Here is a 23,437-nt window from a genome sequence, read left to right as displayed (position 1 = left end):
TATGGACCACATTAAAAAAAGAGATCAGGTGTTCCTCGGCAGAGTTTGTATATGGAGAACCACTATGTCTTCCAGTGGAATTCCTTGCACCAGTTCCTCTCCCAAATGAGACACAACTACCCCACCTCTTGTAACAAGTGAGGAAACAGGCAGAGATGCTGCGTGCAGCCCCGACATTTCAGCATGGCATGCACCCAGTGTTCATACACAAGTCCCTCAATACTTGTTCTCACATCATGCTCTGCACAGACCTGGTACATCATTCTTTGCAGCCACTGTACACTGGACCATACCAAGTGCTAGGATTGGGCACACACACAATGGCCATCCTCCTACAGGGAAATTCGACCAAGGTTTCCATTGAGCGGGTAAAACTTGCTTGGAGAATGACAGCACCGACTGAAATCTCACAGACAACTTGACACACCTCATAACAAACCCACACCCTTCACAGAGCCAGATGGCTGTGACCCACTGAAGCTCCACACCATGGGACCTAATGCATCAGTGGAACCATTGAGCAGCACCCACACCAACACTATCTGCACTCAGAAAGGCCGAGAGGTGAAGTTTAAGTACCCCACCATACCTGATGCTCCACCACACTTCAGGGGGGGGGGGGGGGGGGCTGTGTGGGAGTAAGAAGTTGATAGTCGACAGGACACTGAAACGCTCTCTTTGTGAATGAGGTTCTTTGGGGAAAATGGCAGTGTTTCATTTCCTGCATTAACATATGTTTGTATTGTGTTCTTGTGGTATAAGAAAAGTGATTATTTCCAGTATAAAATCCACACAAGCTTTTTCTTTTACATAGTGTTATTACCCCTACACTCTAAGCATCTGCTGCAGCAAAATAAACTCTGCTTTAACATCTGAAAGTCATTTTATGAGGGCATGACCACTAACCAGCTGCCAGTTAGCCACCAAAATGAATGGTAACCACCAAATGATTGCCAAGAGCAGAATTGAAAACTATTGGCAGAATCCTCTGTTTCAATGGTTGCTTCAAACCCATGCCATTTGGAACCTTCCACTCACCACTACCCTCTTTGAATGATGAAGCTGAGAATTGTCCTTGCAACACAAATTAGAAGTAGTTTTAACTAATTAAGCAATCAACTTAAACTTTTTGGATATTAGTTCTTGATTCTTGGACAACATTTTCAGAATCTATTAAAAATTCAGTCATCAATAAGACCCCCACCTTAGGAGAAAAGTTGCTTTGTTCAAAATGAGGTGCAATAAAAGCCCTACAGTCTGCAAACCTGAAATAAAAAAACATACACTTTTCTTAATTTATGGAATACTGCACTTGTTGTAATAGCACAGGCTTTTTTCTTAATTTGACAAAAAAGCAAAATGGTGGACATCTGAAATTAACATGGTTTTGTTGTGTGTTTTTGGTCATGTTTTTTGCAATAACTGATGAATAAATTAAAATAAAAAGTAGCCTATTGCTACCTGTGGACATTCCTGAGGAGAGTAATTCAGCCAAATTTCAGAAAGATATCTTTATTGGTGTGCCTACAATCCATTCTGTCTGCTCGAAATACATTGCATGTTGGCAAGGAATAATAGGATAATTTTTTTATGCAGAGAAATCAGGAACCAGAGAAAGCATAACATTTTTTATGCCATTCATGGCCAAACAGACACACGAAATTTGGTACTCTGATACCGTCCCCAGGGAGACTGATTACACTAAATGGGGGTGTAAGCTTATTGGAAAGTAAAAAAAATATGTATAAAAAACTGATAATTTTATAGAAAGAAGAGGAAAGTAAAATACATTCCGAAATAACAAAAAATTAAAATTCATATTTACAGTGATATAAGGAACTTATAAATAGGGCAGCATTAGTACTGCACAATCCATTTAACAATTAACTTTTCGATATTAAATTAAAAACGACTTTGGCAAATATTAGCAACTCCCTTGTGTCTAGCTTGCACAACAAAGTTTTTCAAAGGAGGTTTAATTTTAGAAAAAGACACCCTTCAGTTCTTTTTCTATGTGTAGCTGAAATTATTATTTTGTCTTCAAAGCAGAAAATGCAGAAAATCTGGTTTTGCAAAGGCAGGATGTAGTAAATGGTAATAGTATACAAAAAGCTCTTGTTTTCAGTTCAGAAAACTCATAAATCCAACCTGCCTAAAATTCATAGACCAGTTTATTACTAAATTGTCTTTTGTTTTCATCACTTGCTTTGAAGTCTATGAGACTACTTCTTCAGCAGCTAAAAGGCCTTCAGCAGTATTTTCACATGCTACCTGTAAAATGGAGAGCAACAGAGGGGCATAAATTCTGATTTTGCATTGTACTGGATTATTTGTTGCTTTAGTATGAAAATTTATGCATTATTATCTTTTGTGGAAATGCTAGCAGCATGACAAAAATAGTAACCTTGCAGATAAAAATGATCAGAAAAATGTGCAACGTAAGGCCAAGAGAAACTTTTTGCTATTATTAAGGGATCTAAATGTACTAAGTGTTCCCTTGTTGCACTTGTATGAAATAACTCTTTTCACACAAAATATAATCCTGAACTGCTACTTCCAAACAAATTGTGACACAGGTATTAAACCAGGAACAAAGGAAGTTTTGTGCTTTCTACACACAAACTTCATCTTTTCACATGGGCCCCACAATAGAAGCAGTTATTGATAATGAAAGAAGCTGCATAATAAATATTCCATCAGATCTTGATAAGAATTCAAAGTGGTACAAAGATTGGCAACTTGCTCTAAATGTTCAGTAACATAAAATTGTGCATTTCCCTAAATGAAGAAACATAGTATCCAAAATGGCTACAATATCAATGAGTGACAATGGTAATTGGCCAATTCATGAAAGTAATTGAGTGTAACACTTTATACATACATGAAATTGACTAATGACATAGGCTCAGTTGTGGGTAAAGCAAGTTTAATGGTAGAATACTCGGGAAATGCCATCAGTCTACAAAGAAGACTGCCTTCAAATCATTCACAAAGCCCATTCTATAATAGTGCTCAAGTGTATGGGACCCATACCAAATAGGACTAACAGAGGATGCTGAATGTATAGGGAGAAGAGCAGCACAAATGGTGACAGGTTTGTTTGACCAGTGTGAGAGAGTCTCAGAGATACTGAAAAAATTTAACTGCAGGCTCTTGAAGATAGATGGATACTATGCTGAGAAAGTCTACTAGGAAAGTTTCAAGAACTGGCTTTGTATGAAAACTGTAGTAATACAGTACAACACCCTACACATTGCTCACATTGCGATCATGAAGAAAACATCAGAATAATTACAGCACACACTGAGGCATTCGAACAACATTCTTCCCTCACTCCATATGTGAATGGAATGAGAAGGAGCCCTATCAACTGATACAGTGGAATGTACCCTCTGCCATGCACTTAATAGTGGTACATAGATGTAGATGTAGATATGTGTGAATGAAAATATGTGACAGCTAAAAAGTCTCAAATTTTTGAAACGTTGAAATTAAGTTGATTAAAATACAAATACAAATGTTTTATTCAAGCTTTGAGCATATTTACTTACAACTGGTCTCACCACTGTTAACATAATAATAATAATAATAATAATAACAATAATAATAATAGTAATATAAACTTGGAGAAATGTCATTAACTACAATATAATAATTCAAGATGGATACAGTATATATTTTTGCAAATGTCAATAACAACAAAAAGTTTCCTAACAGATCAATTACAAGATAAATGAACTACATAGTTCAGTGAATAGCAAATGAATGATCAAACAGATAATTAACATTAAGTATATGAAACAGCAATAAAATAGTTGCACTGTGGGGCATATGTATAGTTTGCAGTTAATTTATTGTTCATTCTCATAAGGAAAATGGGTTATAAGTAACATATTATATACCACTCTGTTGAGAAATTTTTTAATGACGAGCTGTTCATTTAAGCAGGATAAATATTTAAATGTTTTGGAGTTATACAGTAGTAGATATTGTGTTCTGTGTAAAATATGTTGTAGTTATAAGCTGATGACTCTCCTGTATAAATCAATGACTCAACTTCAACTTGTTATGAGAAAATAAAATTCTAATCTTGATTCTGTAAATCATTAATTCCAATAATAAAGATTTTTAATAAAGCTGAACTGTCTCCTGTTGCTTAAACAGAACTAAATTACAGCTAAAAATTAGTTGTACAAGTCATAAAATTCCATTCTTGCAAGGAGGCTCTTAAAATGGGTACAGTTGAAGCCTATATTGAGATCAAAAAGTTTAACAGATGCTAGACCATTATATTCAAATGCAGTTAGCGGTTTTTTTAACAAATTAAGTGACAGTTCTAGTAATCCTATGAATATGTGGGAATCCAAATTGTCAGCTGAAGAGTTGATCATGCTTTTCAAAATGGATACTTAGCTGGTTGTACATGTGAGACCTGAAGACTTTGGAGGAAAGTGGAACAACAGTATTTTCTATTATTCATCACCATTATGTACTGGAGTTCCACACTTATATTAAGTGAACACAATATTTCAGTAGATGTGTTGAAATACCATTATAACCATACAAGTTACTGTTTTTCAATTATCTAATGACTTTTATAATCTCGATGATAGGTTAGAAAAAGTTATGTTTGCTGGTAGAGTATGAAGGCCTGAGATTTTTTCTTTAATTGTCCATTTTAACCTTATTTTCCAGAAACTGTCAGAACAAAATTACTGAATTTAGGGGCCAATTATTTGAATATAACATCCTCTGTCTTGCAGCTATTGTCATCAGTGAAATGGACATTAACTAATTGTCTTATCAAAGTTATTCATTTAATGCCTAATAATACTCCAATGGGTTGCACCACCTGAAGGGAAAGCACACGAATGGTTGAAGACGGAACTGATCTGCTGCGTATCTGCATCACAAGAAAAGCGCATCTCTCAGGTACAAACTCAAGAAGATATTGGGGACTGAAGACCATCACAGTTCCTGTGGCATCAGAAAAGTAAAACTGATGCAGTACCATACCCAGTTATCTGCTGCATGCAATCTGGAGCAGTCGCTTACCTCCATCTGTCAAGGCGATTATCACGATATAGTGGGAGAAGTCATTAGACGCCCTGGCACAACTGGGCGACAAGGTGCTGGATGCTGTCTGACCCACACCTATTATGGTATCAGCCACACAGTGTGTGAGTACAGCCACCATAGTAGCACATACTGAGTATGATGCATTAGCAGTGAAAGTTGATCAGCTGGTGCAACAGATTAGCCAGCTGGTAACATGCTGCACCGTCAGTGGAGATCACAGCCAGACAAGATACAGGAGATGTTTTGGGGAATGTGCACAATGCTGCACCAAACCATGTACACTCCCAAACACCAACGGCAATTGAATGTGGGCACTTCATCCAATTGCTGGCCATCACAGCACTTATTCATCAGCGATCAATACACCAGCTGTAAGTACCTGATTGATACTGGCTCTGACTTGTGTATTTATGCACATACAATGCTACATCAGTGCTGACCACATACGTCATTCTACCTGGTGACCACAAATAACTCACCTATTGCAACAAAGGGCTTGCACAGAATACAGCTGGACTTTGGCCTCTGCCACACATTCCTTTGGAATTTCATGGTGGCAGATGTGGCAAAGCCAATAATAGGAGCTGATTTCTTAGTGTACTATAACCTTTTGCCAGATATGACCAACACCCACCTAGTAGACCAGACCACCGGGTCTATGGCTGTGGGTTTCTGGTGCCAGACATCCATCCAATCTGCCCGGATGACGGATGATTACCACCACTTGCAATGAGTATGCCACGCTATTGAAGGACTTTCCAGCATTAACAAAACCACTGGGCATACTGAAGGACATCAGAAACAACACTGTGCACTATATCAAGACAACTAAAGGGCCACCAATCTCCTTCCGACCATGACAACTGATGAGGGATGATTTGAAGATAGCCAAGGCCGAGTTTGATAACATGATCAAAGAGGGCATCATGCATCCATCTGACAGCCATTGGCCTGCACCATTACACCTTGTCCCCAAAAAGGGTGGTGTCTGGGGGCCTAGTGGTGATCACAGAGCACTGAATGCCAGCACAATATCTCACAGGTACCCGATATCTCTGCTCCATGACTTCAACTAAACATTGAGTGGTGCTTGTGTGTATAGTGTACTAGATTGTGCCAAAGCCTATGCACAGATTTCAGCGGCCAACAAAGATAGATCAAAGACAGCCATTATTACGCCATTTGAAAGCAAATTTGTGACTTTCAGTCTCCAGGATGCGGCACAATTGTGGCAAAGGTTCGTTGATTCAATTCTATGAGGCCTGTCATTCTGTTTTGCTTACCTCAATGACGTTTTGGTCTTCTCAGCCTTGCCAGCATCTCGTTGAGGTTTTTCAATGACTAAGTGAGTACGGAATTGTGCTGAACATGGCAAAGTGTATCTTCGGACAGTCGCAAGTTGACTTCCTAGGCCACTGCATTACTCCTTCAGACTTGCTCCCATTGCTGGAGAAAATAGAGTCTATCGGCCAGCTGCCCGGGCAGGATACATGCAAGGAATTAAGACACTACATAGGCATGCTGAACTTTTATTGGCGACATCCTCCGGATGCAGCTGAAGTTCAACAGCCGCTGACAGCCATGCTGGTGGGCTCAAAGGCTAATGGCAATTTGACAATTACATGGAAGGACGACATTATCACAGCATCTGAGAAAACAAAACAAGTGATAGCGGACATGGCACTGTTGGCACATCCCAAACCAAATGCACTTTTGGCTGTGGTTGTAGATGCAAGCCAGACAGCGATAAGTGGCATGCTTCAACAACATGTTGATGAGGCCTGACAACTGCTAACTTTCTTCTCTATAAAGCTGACCACCTCGCAAAAGAAATGGAGCATGTGTGACTGTGAACTGCTGGCGAAGTACAAGGCTGTCAAATACTTTCATCCTCATGTCAAGGATAGTGCCTTCACAATATTTATAGACCACAAGCCACTGACATTTATCTTCTCTTAAAATAATCTGAACTGTTCACTGAGGCAACACAATCACCTGCTATATGTTGTCCAATTCACCATGGGCTTTCAACACGTCTCCAGGATCGACAACATCATGGCAGACTGTCTCTCTCACATCAGCAGCATCTCTACACTGGACTACGCAGCACTCACAGAAGCACAGAAGTCAGATCAAGAGCTGTGAGACCTATTACAAGATGCATGGACTTCATCAAAACTACAGCTCATAGACATTCCTGGCACCAATGTGCAACTGTATTGTGATGTTTCCACGGTCAAGCCACGTCCATACTTGCCTCTGATCTTCCAACAGCAAGCATTTGAATCCCTACACAGTCTGAGCCATTCAGGTATGGTATCTACACTCTGTCTGGTTCTTGATCACTTGGTGTGGCCAGGAGTAGAGAAGGATTATAGAGAATGGACAAAAGTTTGTTTGCAGTGCCAATGCAATCAAGTCAGCAGACATGTACATGAGCCAGCAGGTAACTTCCCCGACATCACAGTGTGATTCACACATGTTCATGTTGACATCATCGGACCACTGCCACCTTCAAACAGCCAATGCTATCTGCTCACCATCATCGACAGATTCACTCACTGGTGGAAACAGTACCAATAGATAATATCTCGGCCAAAACCTTGACGCATGCCTTTGTGTCACATTGGATATCGAGGATTAGCTACCCACTCCATGTCACCACCAATAGAGGCAGACAATTCAAGTCTGAATTCTTTGCAAAACTGTCAGTATTTTGTGGCATGAACCATCTTTGGACAACCAGCTACCACCTGGCAAACAGTGGAATGGTGGAATGATGGCTTCCCTCCCTAAAAGCAGCCCTGATATGCCATGTGACTGGGTGGACTGAGGCTTTACCAGTTGTCCTACTCAGACTCCAAAGCACATATAGATCTGACCTGGGTGGTTTTTGGCTGAGCTAGTATATGGGGAAGTGCTGAGATACCCTGTAATTTTGTAGAAGCAGCTCCAAGACAAGTGGATCCTTTAAGCTCATTGGGCATCTCGGAGAGCACATCCAGAAAATATGCCCCTTATAGCCATCCAGGAATGAAAAGGACCTCAGCTCATGCTCTCACATGATGCTACATAGTGATGGCATCAAACCAGCTTCAGCTGAGTACACATCTAGCTGGCTTTTTGGCATGCAGTGTAGCTGTCTCATAGTTTGGATGTGTGCATCTGCAGGTACGTTTTTACTAATGGCATGGGAGAGTTGCAGGACCTAATTCATTTGCACTGCAGCTAAAGAGTTTTTAACTTTTTTGTTTATAGGGGATGGTTTCATTTCTTTAATGGCACACTAATTAACAATGTAGTATTTCTTGTAGTGTAGGCCTATCTGAAAATGCCTAGTCCCCCTGCTTAAAAATGGACTAATTTTCTGGCATCATATTCTAAGGACATTAAAATGATTACTAAAACAAACCTATTTGAAAAGGTAGTTAAAAAGTATCTGTTTAGAAACATATTGTACATAGTGATGGAGTTCTTATACAACACAGAGCAGGTGTTTGACAAAAACTGCAACATAAGGAAATAATAATAAAACATCTCTGTCATTTCACAATACACTTTTTCAAACATTACACCACTGCTCAGCAGCTGATAATATTAATATCTTATCCTTTTCCTGAGCTCAGCATTTCATTCATTATAGAGGCATGCTGCCTAAATATTTCAGATAGGAAATGGGAAATTACAGTATACTAAATGGAAATCAAACTTTGCTATAATGGACCTAATGACAGCTGACAGTGTTTGTAGTGATACATTATGAAATAATGTGTAAAGTATGTGTAGTGAACAGTGTTGAGAAATGAATAAACAGTGTTGCACTAGCTTTTGTATTATTAAATAGTTCATTTGCAAAAAAATATGTACACAATACAGTACTGTAAAGAAGGACCATACAATTGAGTTTGCAGGAGGATGATGACTCTAATCTCCATACAGCCATTCTGATTTAGATTTTCTATGGATTGCCTAAGATACTTGAGGCAAATGCCAGTATGGTTCACACTTAGGTCTCCTGTATTATTTTTGACCATATTTAGGACATTTTCAACATAATACACAAAAGTTCAGGACAAATGAGGACCTGACAGAATTACTGTAAGTACAGGCTTAATAATAATTTGTTTTCACATAATCTACCATAGCACTGATGAGAGGTACAATTTGGATGCAAATATAAACACAAATTTAATTCCTGGAAACACTCTTTAGATAGAGGCATTTAAACCTGGAACAGCTGGTGAAATTCAACCAAGCTTCTAATATATTTTGGACACACTTACTCACTGTGAAAAACGTAAAAAATTCCTACCATTTTACACTGTCACTAACCTTTGCTTTTATATTTCAATCTAGCAGTTTATCTTCACATTATTTGCTTAAACAACGGTATTTGTGAAACAGCTCTCCCTCATCCACAGTGAAGTTCACAACGTTAGATTTTTACAAAACTATATGATTGTTCAACACTATTCCTGATAATGGTTTTGTTTAGGACAATCCACTCCATTAGCTGAAGAGGTTCTAGAAACAGTTCATATCATTCACAAATATATTCTGTGAAGGTTTATAGAAAGTTGTTGTGAGACTGTAAAATTGATCAGGTGTCACTAGCTCCTTACTTTCCAACTTATGTAACTACTGTTTTCTTGCAGATGTCAATAATGTTTTGAATTTTTTGGCTTCTGATTTGTTGACCATTACTTTTATTTTTCTTGCAACTTTGACTGTAATTACATTTTCTTTTTCAGTGCAAAAATACTGTTGGAGAAAATAATTGGCTTGAAAGGAACTGAAGGGTAATTAAGGAGAATGGATTTTTGAAGAAATTATTCACTTTAATAGGACACTTGTCAGGGAACAGGAGTTAGTATTTTAATGCTTCAAAAATATTAATGACTCTTTAAATAGCCAGTAGAAGGGATGACCATCTGTTTTTAAAATAACTTATTAATTTCTTGTATTCTATTTCAGTAAACTCACAGAATGATTTTAATTTTTCAACATATGCAGCATAAGACCCCCCCCCCCCCCCCCCCCCATGAACCATGGACCTTGCTTTTGGTGGGGAGGCTTGCATGCCTCAGCGATACAGTTGGCCATACCGTAGGTGCAACCACAACGGAGGGGTATCTGTTGAGAGGCCAGACAAACGTGTGGTTCCTGAAGAGGGGCAGCAGCCTTTTCAGTAGTTGCAGGGGCAACAGTCTGGATGATTGACTGATCTGGCCTTGTAACCCTAACCAAAATGGCCTTGCTGTGCTGGTAGTGCGAACGGCTGAAAGCAAGGGGAAACTACGGCCGTAATTTTTCCCGAGGGCATGCAGCTTTACTGTATGGTTAAATGATGATGGCGTCCTCTTGGGTAAAATCTTCCAGAGGTAAAGTAGTCCCCCATTCAGATTTCCAGGCGGGGACTACTCAAGAGGACGTCGTTATCAGGAGGAAGAAAACTGGCGTTCCGCGGATCGGAGCGTGGAATGTCAGATCCCTTAATCTGGCAGGTAGGTTAGAAAATTTAAAAAGGGAAATGGATAGGTTAAAGTTAGATATAGTGGGAATTAGTGAAGTTCGGTGGCAGGAGGAACAAGACTTTTGGTCAGCTGAATACAGCGTTATAAATACAAAATCAAATAGGGGTAATGCAGGAGTAGGTTTAATAATGAATAAAAAAATAGGAGTGTGGGTAAGCTACTACAAACAGCATAGTGAGCGCATTATTGTGGCCAAGATAGACACGAAGCCCACACCTACTACAATAGTACAAGTTTATATGCCAACTAGCTCTGCAGATGTTGAAGAAATTGATGAAATGTATGATGAGATAAAAGAAATTATTCAGGCAGTGAAGGGAGATGAAAATTTAATAGTCATGGGTGACTGGAATTCAAGAGTAGGAAAAGGGAGAGAAGGAAACATAGTAGGTGAATATCGATTGGGGGAAAGAAATGAAAGAGGAAGCTGTCTGGTAGAATTTTGCACAGAGCATAACATAATCATAGCTAACACTTGGTCCAAGAATCATAAAAGAAGGTTGTACACATGGAAGAATCCTGGAAATACTAGAAGGTATCAGATAGATCATATAATGGTAAGACAGAGATTTAGGAACTAGGTATTAAATTGTAAGACATTTCCAGGGGCAGATGTGGACTCTGACCACAATCTATTGGTTATGAGCTGTAGATTAAAACTGAAGAAACTGCAAAAAGGTGGGAATTTAAGGAGATGGGACCTGGATAAACTGATTAAACCAGAGGTTGTACAGAGTTTCAGGGAGCACATAAGGGAACAATTGTCACAAATGGGGGAAAGAAATACAGTAGAAGAAGAATGAGGGATGAAGTAATGAAGGCAGCAGAGGATCAAGTAGGTAAAAAGACGAGGGCTAGTAGAAATCTTTGGGTAACAGAAGAAATATTGAATTTAATTGATGAAAGGGGAAAATATAAAAATGCAGTAAATGAAGCAGGCAAAAAGGAATACAAACGTCTCAAAAATGAGATTGACAGGAAGTGCAAAATGGCTAAGCAGGGATGGCTAGAGGACAAATGTAAGGATGTAGAGGCTTATATCACTAGGGTTAAGATAGATACTGCCTACAGGAAAATTAAAGAGACCTTTGGAGAAAAGAGAACCACTTGTATGAATATCAAACGCACAGATGGAAACCCAGTTCTAAGCAAAGAAGGAAAAGCAGAAAGGTGGAAGAAGTATATAGAGGGTCCATACAAGGGCCATGTACTTGAGGACAATATTCTGGAAATGGAAGAGAATGTAGACGAAGACGAAATGGGAGATACAATACTGCGTGAAGAGTTTGACAGAGCACTGAAAGACCTGAGTTGAAACAAGGCCCCGGGAGTAGACAACATTCCATTAGAACTACTGATGGCCTTGGGAGAGCCAGTCCTGACAAAACTCTACCATCTGGTGAGCAAGCTGTATGAGACAGACGAAATACCCTCAGACTTCAAGAAGAATATAATAATTCCAATCCCAAAGAAAGCAGGTGTTGACAGATGTGAAAATTACCGAACAATCAGTTTAATAAGCCACAGCTGCAAAATACTAACGCGAATTCTTTACAGGCGAATGGAAAAACTAGTAGAAGCCGACCTTGGGGTAGATCAGTTTGGATTCTGTAGAAATATTGGAACACGTGAGGCAATACTGATCTTATGACTTATCTTAGAAGAAAGATTAAGGAAAGGCAAACCTACATTTCTAGCATTTGCAGACTTAGAGAACGCTTTTGACAATGTTGACTGGAATACTCTCTTTCAAATTCTAAAGGTGGCAGGGGTAAAATACGGGGAGTGAAAGGCTATTTACAATTTGTACAGAAACCAGATGGCAGTTATAAGAGTCGAGGGGCATGAAAGGGAAGCAGCGGTTGGGAAGGGAGTGAGACAGGGTTGTAGCCTCTCTCCGATGTTATTCAATCTGTATATTGAGCAAGCAGTAAAGGAAACAAAAGAAAAATTTGACGTAGGTATTAAAATCCATGGAGAAGAAAAAAAAAACTTTGAGGTTCGCCGATGACATTGTAATTCTGTCAGAGACACCAAAGGACTTGGAAGAGCAGTTGAATGGAATGGACAGTGTCTTGAAAGGAGGATATAAGATGAACATCAACAAAAGTAGTAAAGGAGTTTTGCTATTTGGGGAGCAAAATATCTGATGATGGTCAAAGTAGAGAGGATATAAAATGTAGACTGGCAATGGCAAGGAAAGCGTTTCTGAAGAAGAGAAATTTGTTAACACTGAGTACAGATTTAAGTGTCAGGAAGCCATTTCTGAAGGTATTTGAATGGAGTGTAGCCATGTATGGAAGTGAAACATGAACGATAAATAGTTTGGACAAGAAGAGAATAGAAGCTTTCGAAATGTGGTGCTACAGAAGAATGCTGAAGGTTAGATGGGTAGATCACGTAACTAATGAGGAGGTATTGAATAAAATTGGGGAGAAGAGGAGTTTGTGGCACAACTTGACAAGAAGAAGGGACCGGTTGGTAGGACATGTTCTGTGGCATCAAGGGATCACAAATTTAGCATTGGAGGGCAGCGTGGAAGGTAATAATCGTAGAGGGAGACCAAGAGATGAATACACTAAACAGATACAGAAGGATGTAGGTTGCAGTAGGTACTGGGAGATGAAGAAGCTTGCACAGGATAGAGTAGCATGGAGAGCTGCATCAAACCAGTCTCAGGACTGAAGACCACAACAACAACAACATGCAGCATAAATATGGAAATGTTGGTAGATTTTACCAATTTTGAGCTGTATATCTGTGACAGCTTTGACAGTATTGTTCGCAATTTGACCACAATATCTTACATGTATTAAATTTTTTCACTCTTTTCTTAAAACTTGAATGAAAATTGTTTTTACCTTTCCTTTTCTTTTCTTCCATAACTAGTATTTGTGTTGTCATCTGCAATTGCCACATCCTTTTTCTTAAGACTGTACTTTTCCAAGATGATGCTAATCTGGAGTACAGCTTTATGTTTGTTGGACTTAATATGAATTACTATGTTGGTGTATCCTCCCATCTAATTTTGCACCACCAGTACAACACAAGGAGGAAGCAAGATTTCCACACTGAATGTAAAAATATGAAAGTAGTACAGAAGGGTGTACAATACTCTTGTACAAAGATATTTAATGCTCTTCTCCAGAAATTAAATATGAAATAGGTGACAGATCTATATTTAAAGAATTACTGAGGCAATTTTTTTAGTCATGTCATTCTACAGTTCATAAGAGTTTGTGGAACACAGTGGAAAATTACTATAAGACCTCCAAAAACCTGTGAGATGTATTATCATTAAGTTGTATATCATTTCATGTCCATTATTTTTTTCTGTTTTGTCCAGCTTATATTTATTTTTCTTTGTTATATGTCCTTTTATATTTAATTCTCTATGTTCTATACTTTGTAGTCTGTCAGTTTCTTGTTTTTGTGAACTTTTATTATGGGACAGTTTAATAGTTATATAACTCTCTCAGTGTTGTCCTGTTTGCATTTAATTCTCCATATTACACAAATTCTAATCTTTACTTGCAAAAATAGTGAATAAGTACTTGTCATTGACATTGTAAAAATTTGAGCTTATGAGATTATCACAGTCAGACCCATGGTGTAAGAAATAAATAAATAAATAAAACAAACATACATACTGAGGATGGTGCTGTTGAAACAATTTTTAACCATTTTCTTAATAAGCTCACTGTTTCATGCTACTCAGCACTAAGCATAAACAAACAAGGAAATGGGTAAAATGGTATACATATGACCTATCTCACACTAGGGAGGAGGTGGTCTGACTATATAAACACATCAAATTTCTTTTGTGGAAGATCCTGAGCTGAATAAGGCTATTTATAATCTTATTACATAAAGAAAACTTCAAAGATAAGCTGACCCTGACCTCAAGACTTGTGTGTGAATGGTACAGGGGGCAGTTATAAAATTTTAATCTTCATTTTTGTTATGGGAAGAGGTGGCTGGCAAAGCATATAGGTGACAGTGTAATGGATGGTAGTGGAATCACTCGTGGAAAAATTCCTGTAGTAGTTGGTGCTAGAGGTGCACATTTTTTAGCTTGAAGTCAGCTGACAGGTATACTTGCCTAAAGGATGTTGATCTAACAAAGGAATCACCTTCAGAGGTGGTCAGGTATCCAAGGAGAGAATTTCATCAAAATATATGAGGTATTAGAGATAAAGTTAGTGAACTGCTTATAGATGTTGACTGACATTACTGGTATATCGGAGTATCACTTAAATAATTTGTCAGTTCAGAGGCTTCCTTTACCAGGACACTGATTAGTTGGTTGTTTTTCATGGAGTTCCTTGTGGAGGGGGGAGTGGCCATGTACATTAAAAACAGTTTTGCATTTGAGTCCATAGACATATCAGGGCACTGCACAGAACAGATATTTGAATGTTGTGCAGAGAGAGTTGAATTTAGTGAAACCAAACTTCTAATTGTTGTTGTTTATAGGACCCTTAATTCCTGACTTCAGAGCATTTCTGCTCAAGCTAGAGAGGGTTCTTGGTTCACTTTATAGGATGTACCAAAAATCAGTTATATGTATATGGTGACTTCATATTAATTTTGTATATGATTGTGCAAGAAAAAAGATGTTGGTACATCTCCTGTCTCATATGAAATGTTGCAGACTGTGTTTTTTTTTTCAATCCAGGATGCAGGGGAACAGTAGCACAGCCATGGACAAAATTTTTATTCATTCTTCATTACTAGATGGGCATTCTGTTAGTAAAAGGGTGAATGGCCTTTCAGACCATGATGCATAAATTGGAACACTAAAAGGCTTTTGTACTCAAAGAAGTGTCACATATAATTACAAGCTATGTAGGAAAGGTAATCCCGTGGCAAATAGAGAGCTTTTTAAACCTCCTTATGGAACAAGAGTGGCAGGATGTTTATAGTGCCGATAACATAGATGACAAATATAATGCTTTACTTAACACATTTCTCATGCTCTTTGAGAGTTGCTTTCCATTAGAATATTCTAAACAGCGTACTAGTAGTAAAAGTCTGACTAGTGGTATAAGGTTATCATATAGAACAAAGTGGGAGTTATATCCGAATGTTAGAAGCAGTCATGATCAGGCTACAGTAGCCCATTACAAACAGTATTTCAAGGCACTTAAAAATATTATCAGGAAGGCTAAGAGTATGTGGTATACAAATACAATAGCTAATTCACAGGATAACATTAAAACAATATGGTCAGTTGTGAAGGAAGTGTCTGGTCAGCAGCGCAAGGCCAATAATATAAGGTCTGTTCATAGTAAAAATATTTGTGTTAATGATACGTCAGATATATGTACAGTATCTAACAACCATTTTCTGAGCATCGCTGGTGAATTAAATAAAAACTGTTTCTACAGGGAGTCATCTAACTCTCTTGGAAAATGCCTTTCTGAGACTGATGTCTGAAATACTCCTCTGTGATACTAACAAGGGGGAGACTGAGCCAATAATTAAATCACTGAAGACTAAGAACTCTCATAGATATCATGGAGTGCCCAGCAGAATATTTAAGTACTGTGCTACACATGGTACCCCTGCTTAGGCATATTTGGAACTTTTCCTTTAAGAATGGCCAGTTTCCTGAATGATTAAAGTAAACAGCAGCAAAGCTGCTTTATAAAATGGGGAGAAAGGAATAATGTAGATAATTTTAGACCTATTTCTTTGTCATTGGTGTTTGAGAAGTTATTGAAAAGGCTGTGTATGTAAGGGTAATTGATCATTCTGTATCACATAATTTGCTATCAAATGTTCAATTCGGCTTTAGAAGTCCTTTAACAATTGTAAATGCTATATTCTCTTTGCTCTGTGAGGTACTGGAGGGATTAAACAAAAGGTTTTGAACGCCAGGCATATTTTTTGATTTAACTAAGGCATTTGATTGTGTTGATCACAAAATATTGCTCCAGAAGCTGGACCATTACGGAATACAGGGAATAGCTCACAGTTGGTTCACCTCGTCCTTTAACAACAGACAGCAAAAGGTCATTATTGACAGTGTTGAGAATGGCTACGATGTGATGTGTGAGTGGGGTATGGTGGGGGGTACCCCAGGGATTAGTGTTGGGCGACTCCTGTTCCTTATTTATGTAAATGATATGCTCTCTAGTATTACAGGTAATTCTAAAACATTTCTGTTAGCTGATGACACTAGTTTGGCCCTGTTTCACATAGTGCAGTTCATGGCTTGTAGAAAATAAACTAGCACTAAATCACAGTAAGACTCAGTTTTTACAGTTTCTAACACACAATTCAACAAAACCCGATGTTTTAATTTCATAGAATAGGTGTATGATTAATGTAACTGAACAGTTCAAATTTCTAGATGTTCAGATACATAGTAAACTGCTGTGGCAAGCCCACATTCAGGATCCTGTTCACAGACTTAATGCTGCCATTTTTACTATTTGAACAGTATCTGAAGTAAGTGATCATTTGACATGAAAATTAGCCTACTTTGCTTATTTTGATTTGCTTATGTCATACAGTATTTTATTTTGGAGTACCTCTTCTCATTCTCAAAGGACATTTTTTACTCAGAAATGGACAGTTCGATCAATAAGCAGTGTAAGTTCATAAACCTCCTGTTGACCTCTGTTCACTAGTCTGGGTATTCTGACATTGGCTTTTCAATAAATATATTCTTCACTGTCGTTTCTTGTTAGCAATATCAGCTTATTCCCAAGAATTTGCAGCTTTCACTCAGTTGATACTAGGCAGAAATCCAACATGCATTTGGATTGCACTTTCTTAACTATCGTGCAGGAAGGTGTGCAGTATACTGCTGCATCCATTTTCAAGAAGCTACCACAAGAATTCAAAAATCTTAGTGTAATCCATGTGCTTTCAAATTGAAATTGAAGAGTTTCCTCATGGGTCACTCCTTCTATTCTGTCAGGGAGTTCCTTGAAAAATTAAGTTGATTCCTATTTTATATTGTTGATTGCATTTACTTAAACTTAAGCCCCCCCCCCCCCCCTCCCCCCATCTGCAAATATTTTATACTCTCTTAAGTAGTTAGAGTGGGTACTGATAAGAGTTTTCAGGCTGCTTTATACTCTAACAGTAAAAAGATAGTTGCGTTTAGTAAAATGTTGTCAGCAGGTGGGGGGGGGGGGGGGGGGGGCATGAATACTAAATTTTCTCCTCCCCCTAGATCTGCATTATCTGTGTGGTACTGACACAGAAATCAATGCCTGAAGGAAATGGGAGTTGCCACAAGAAAAACCTGCAAATTGTTACCAACAGTTTTCAGCTGTAGCATTAAGAAGTCAAAGATGAAAGAAAAATATAACCTCTTCACTGAAAAAGGCTAAAACATGAAGCACAAAATAATGAGAGCCAAAATCAAAGAATGATGGAAAATAGTGAGCATTTCCTCTGCCTTATGTGCACCAAAGGACTGCTGCTCTTCCATTTAAATTTGAAGGCATGCTGAAAAGCAATGCCTCTGAATTTTTTATATGAAAAAACTCTTAAAGTTTTTTTAAACAAAATAAACGTTACTAAAATTCTACATCTTTATCCTTCATGTCTAAATATGTGCTGCCCTCTGCCATTAGAGGGCTCCGAATTGTATCGTGTAACTTGGTGATGTGTAGTGTAACTATGTCAGTGCACGAGAAAGAGCGTACTGTAATGGAGTTTCGAATTTGAAGAGTTTATCCACACATGGAGCACCCTCTCCTTCAGTATGACAATGTCAGACCACACACAAATGCTGTGACATCTGCAACCATCTGATGCTTCAGGTTCACTGTCACCTATCATACTCCACAAGGTCCCAATTTACTCCATCTGATTTTCATCTCTTTCCAAAACTTAAAGAAACTTTTGAAAACTTCTTTTTGAAAGTGATGAAATGATGCAAGAAGTGAGGTTCTGGCTCTGTCAACAAAGTCAAACATTCTACAGTGATGGTATCAACAAACTGGTCTCTTATTGGGAGAAATGGTTTTGTTGCCAGGGCGAGCATGTTGAGAAACAAATATTTAGACATAGAGAATAATGATGTTGAATGTTGATGCTTGTTTTATTCAAGAAGCTTTAAGAGTTTTCTTATAAAAAAAACTCAGGGGCATCACTTTTCAGCATGCCCATGTATTTAACAATCGAAAACTTGGGAAGGAATGGAAAAAAAAAGTTGTGCAGAGGTACAGGAGAGGGACTGCATTCCATATGTTGTATCATTTGATTATGAGAGGTATAAAAAAACCTAGAGATGACAATTTCTCTGTCTAGAAGTTACTTCCAGATTTTGTTGTCAGTAGCTTCGCATGCAACTCAATGAATTTCATTTGAGTGAGAGCCTTTCATGTTAATGTGATACTTAGGTCTAAGTGCTATCTGAGATAAAGGGATCAAAGCAGGAGAGAGATTTGTGGTGCGCCGCATCAACCCAGGCACAAAACTGATTACTCAAACGGTCCATGATCGATAAAAGGCTGGGAGATGCAAGCTTTATGAAGCAGGGAAGGATGGAAGATTATCATTTAATGGTTTGTGATCTATGGTAACATCCTAGACATGTTGGATAAGGTAAATATTCAAGAAATTGGGAGATCAAGAATATCAATTAGGATTCATTATTATGTTCCTGAAAAATTGCATAAAATATTAAATGGTTCAAATGGCTCTGAGCACTATGGGACTTAACAGCTGAGGTCATCAGTCCCCTAGAACTTAGAACTACTTAAACCTAACTAACCTAAGGACATCACATACGTCCATGCCCGAGGCAGGATTCGAACCTGCAACCGTAGCGGTCGCGCGGTTCCAGACTGCAGCGCCTAGAACCGCTCGGCCACTCTGGCCGGCCATAAAAATATTAACTTTTTGCAAGTGCAACTGTCATACTCAATACTGGCATGGTGCCTTCTTGAAACCATCTACCTTCTGTAAGTCATAGGACTAGCACAGCATAATCCTGAACCATCAGTCATGTATTCCTTCCACATTAGAAGAAATGATGGAATAACTATAACTTTATAGGAAGAGTGGCCCATCTGACAAAACATCTTATTCCATTGCTCCTTGCAAAGAGCCTACAATGTTTTCATGCATACTGCAATCATAAAAATGACACACATAAGAATATTATGATACTGTCTTAGTGTCACTTATTCTGCTTCACATAATGGGAGGGCCCCAAGTGTCACCATTTTGGAAGGAGCACAAGCTCAGACGGAGAAGGTAATTTTTCATGGTTTGTGTGTGTGTGTGTGTGTGGGGGGGGGGGGGGGGGGTGTAAACCACCCTGGTATTTGTCTTAATCGACTGAGAGAATCCACAGAAAACCGGTTCCCATGGCATCATTCACAGCCACAAGCAGTTGCAATCATCTAATTTTGGGAAAATCGACTAAATTGGAGTGTAGCCCCTTTTCCTGTAGATAGCGTTTGCTAATTTGTTTCTCTGGAAGCTGTAATGATGAAAGCAATGTATTTTTAACGTTTTAAATTTTCATTTCCTTCAAAAACCTTTTATTCTAGCAGGCCTATCAATTTTTTTCTGTAACAAACTCGGAATTTATATCTACGTTCTAACGCTCGGTTTCTGTGAGAAATTGTGACCACGAAGTTGTCAGTTCAACATGCGCGTCGACAACAAAGTACTCGCGGTAGTAAATTACCTCACCACGCTTTGTATTCACACAGTTTAGAGCTAGCTGTTATCGTTAACAGCGCCCAGAATGTACGACAGCTTTAAGCGCTCAAGTGTCCAGGAAAAAATTCCGAGTCTTCACTGACTTCACAAGCATTGAAACATTAAATTTATCTTAAGATTAATAGCTCTGAGGGGCGAAAGGAAAATGTGTCGTTGAGATTAGCCCAGTCAATTCAATCACGCATGCCTGTATTACCACATCTGTACTCTGCAGTCTGCAGACCTAGGTCAGAGATTCTACATGCAACGGCATGAGGAGCGTGGAATGAATCACGGCCGCCTGTACAGGCGGCCGTGAACGAATGCTCCAGAGGTTGTATCTTCTCCGATTAACCGCTGCCTGCTTTGACAGCGAGAACGTCAGTACTCAGCGGGAGGCGCGGACAGTGAGGCTGTGGATGTATGTGCATTGTATAGAATTGGATTTGTATAGTTTCCCGAACCAACACAGAACGAAGCTTGAAAGGTAGGCGTTACATTTGATAACCAAGTAATTTTATAAAAACAATGTCGTAATGAACAGTTTATTGTGACGTAAGAAACATTCAGGCGGCCGGCAGTGTGTTTTCGTGTTACCGTACTCGGAGCTGTGAGATAAAATCTACAGCGATGTTAACTTTATATTTGTAAAAATGTTGTACGGTATATTTCTTTCCATTTATGCCTTTTATATACTTCAAACTATCACGTGGCTTCATTAATGGTAGAATTAAAATAGTTTAAGTTGTATGAACGAACGAGTAACAGCTCCAGTGAGATACATAGGGCCTATACGTATTTAGCGAAAGTGATAAGACTGTTGGAATTTGTAACTTCAGTTGGTTGTAAAATGGTGTCACTGTAAGGAGCATGGACTCGCGCAGTGTCAAAAGATCTTCTCTAAGAAAACGGCTAAGAAACGTCTCACAAAAATGAAGAGATGAGAGTGACGTGCTCTCCCTGTAAATTAAAGTAAAACGAGAGATTTAAGTACGAAGTCTGCAGGTATTTAGATTAATTGGTAAAGGCAATGCAGAGCAACAGCGAAACGGCAATTGGGTGACAAACAGGTGGCAGAGTTTTCAAGTTTAGCGGCAATGTGAGGAAGAAGTAATAGGACTGGATGTAAAGAAGCTATGTTATCTGTGCAGATTACGAACTATGGACGTAACTGTCATATACAGTATCCTATATGCAGTTGTACAAAACTTCATTTTTTTCCTGTTGGCGAAGAGGAGGTATTGTGGTATTCTTTTATTATTTAGTAATTGGTAGTTCAGTTAGAGAAATATGGTTTTCTGCGTTGTAGACAGAGTGAAGGATTGTTGGAGGCTTAGTTCTAGCCCTGGATTTTTTCCTTGTGGTTTACAGAACTTCAGTTCTTGTCGTTAATTTTCTCCTATGACATGCAATATTCTATGCGATGTACGGAAGCGTCCGATCCCACCCGTCTGCTTTGACCCATGACGTCACAAATATGGCGGAAACAAAAACACACACACTTACCACAAGAAGCCTAATGACACTAACGGGACAAGGGCGGGAAATGGGGTGTTTTGGGTGGGGGGCAAACTAAATATAAACAAATTTAGACGCCTTGCGTAGCTACAACGTGTAAGTGAAGACAGCCATGCATGAATACCCACCCACCTCCCCAGGGGTCGTAACCCCTGCAACCCATAGAAGATAAAGATGCTTCAGTAGCTGATTAGTGTTTTTTGTCTTTTTAAAAAAAAATCTCACGGGATAGAACCAACAGATCAGAAAGATAAATATAATAAACTAAAACAGAAATTCGAGGAAGCAGATAATTAAAATAAGTAATAAGTGTTTTTAAATTTAAAAAATCTCACGAGGTAGAATGAACAGATCAGAAAAGTAAATAAAATAAGATAAAACAGAACTGGAGACAGCGACACTCAAACCAAACTCCGTGCCGTCATGACGTCACACACAACACCCTTACGTCACGGGTCAAAGACGACGCGTGGGATCGGACGCTTCTGTCGACCCATTCGATTACGGTAGTTTTCTTTTATCATTGTAATGAAAAGTTACTTCTTTGCATCTGATTTGTTACCTGCTTATTCCTTGTCAGTTGCCATGGGGGTCTTCGTAATAGTAAGACAATGGGTCGACAGAAGCGTCCGATCCAGCGCCTCGGCTTTGACCCGTGACGTAAGGGTGTTGTCGTGTGTGACGTCATGACGGCGCGGAGTTCGGTTTGTGTGTGGCTGTCTTCAGTTCTGTTTTATCTTATTTTATTTACTTTTCTGATCTGTTCGTTCTATCTCGTGAGATATTTTTTTAAAATTTAAAAACGCGTATTATTTATTTTAATTATGTTTCCTCGAATTTCTGTTTGTTTATTATATTTATCTTTCTGATCTGTTCGTTCTATCCCGTGAGATTTTTTTAAAAAGACAAAAAACACTAATCAGCTACTGAAGCATCTTTATCTTCTATGGGTTGCAGGGGTTACGACCCCTGGGGAGGTGGGTGGGTATTCATGCATGGCTGTCTTCACTTACACGTTGTAGCTACGCAAGGCGTCTAAATTTGTTTATATTTAGTTTGCCCTCCACCCAAAACACCCCATTTCCCGCGTTTGTCCCGTTAGTGTCATTAGGCTTCTTGTGGAAAGTGTGTGTGTGTGTTTGTTTTTATTTCCGCCATATTTGTGACGTCATGGGTCAAAGCAGACGGGTGGGATCGGACGCTTCCGTATTTCCCAAAATTTTAACGGTAAACGTCTCTGCGACGCAATGCACCTTTGATGGACGACACACTATATACAGGGCTATTTGTTTTTATTTTTGACGCAGGAGTACCGGGGCTACAGGCCCACCTCCCGCGGTCGAACTGAAGACACGCAATAATAAAATACGTAATACTATAGACTCTGGGATTTAGGACGTGTTCAGTTTCGTGTTAAAAGTTCTGTACTTACGTGTAATTTATTTCAAAATAGTTCAAATGGCTCTGAGGTCATCAGTCCCCTAGACTTAGAACTACTTAAACCTAACTAACCTAAAAACATCACACGCATCCATGCCCGAGGCAGGATTTGAACCTGTTTTCTTAGAAATGCCAGCCATTCATCTTCATGAAGACTGTAGGACACTTGATTTTTACAACACCTTTGT

The 23,437-nt window shown here is 38.8% G+C and overlaps 1 protein-coding gene across 1 annotated transcript in view; it reads left to right on the top strand.

The window, feature by feature from the left end:
• Positions 1–20,653: 20,653 nt before the first annotated feature.
• LOC126482315 (UDP-glycosyltransferase UGT5-like) overlaps positions 20,654–23,437 on the top strand; it is a 165,894-nt gene continuing 163,110 nt past the window's right edge. The window contains exon 1 of the mRNA XM_050106354.1: positions 20,654–20,778. The gene's annotated coding sequence lies outside the window, so the exon portion shown is untranslated. The remainder of the gene's footprint in view (positions 20,779–23,437) is intronic.

Source organism: Schistocerca serialis, chromosome 5 (genome assembly GCF_023864345.2).
Source record: "Schistocerca serialis cubense isolate TAMUIC-IGC-003099 chromosome 5, iqSchSeri2.2, whole genome shotgun sequence".
Taxonomy (NCBI): domain Eukaryota; kingdom Metazoa; phylum Arthropoda; class Insecta; order Orthoptera; family Acrididae; genus Schistocerca; species Schistocerca serialis.
This window is presented reverse-complemented; position numbering and strand designations above follow the sequence as displayed.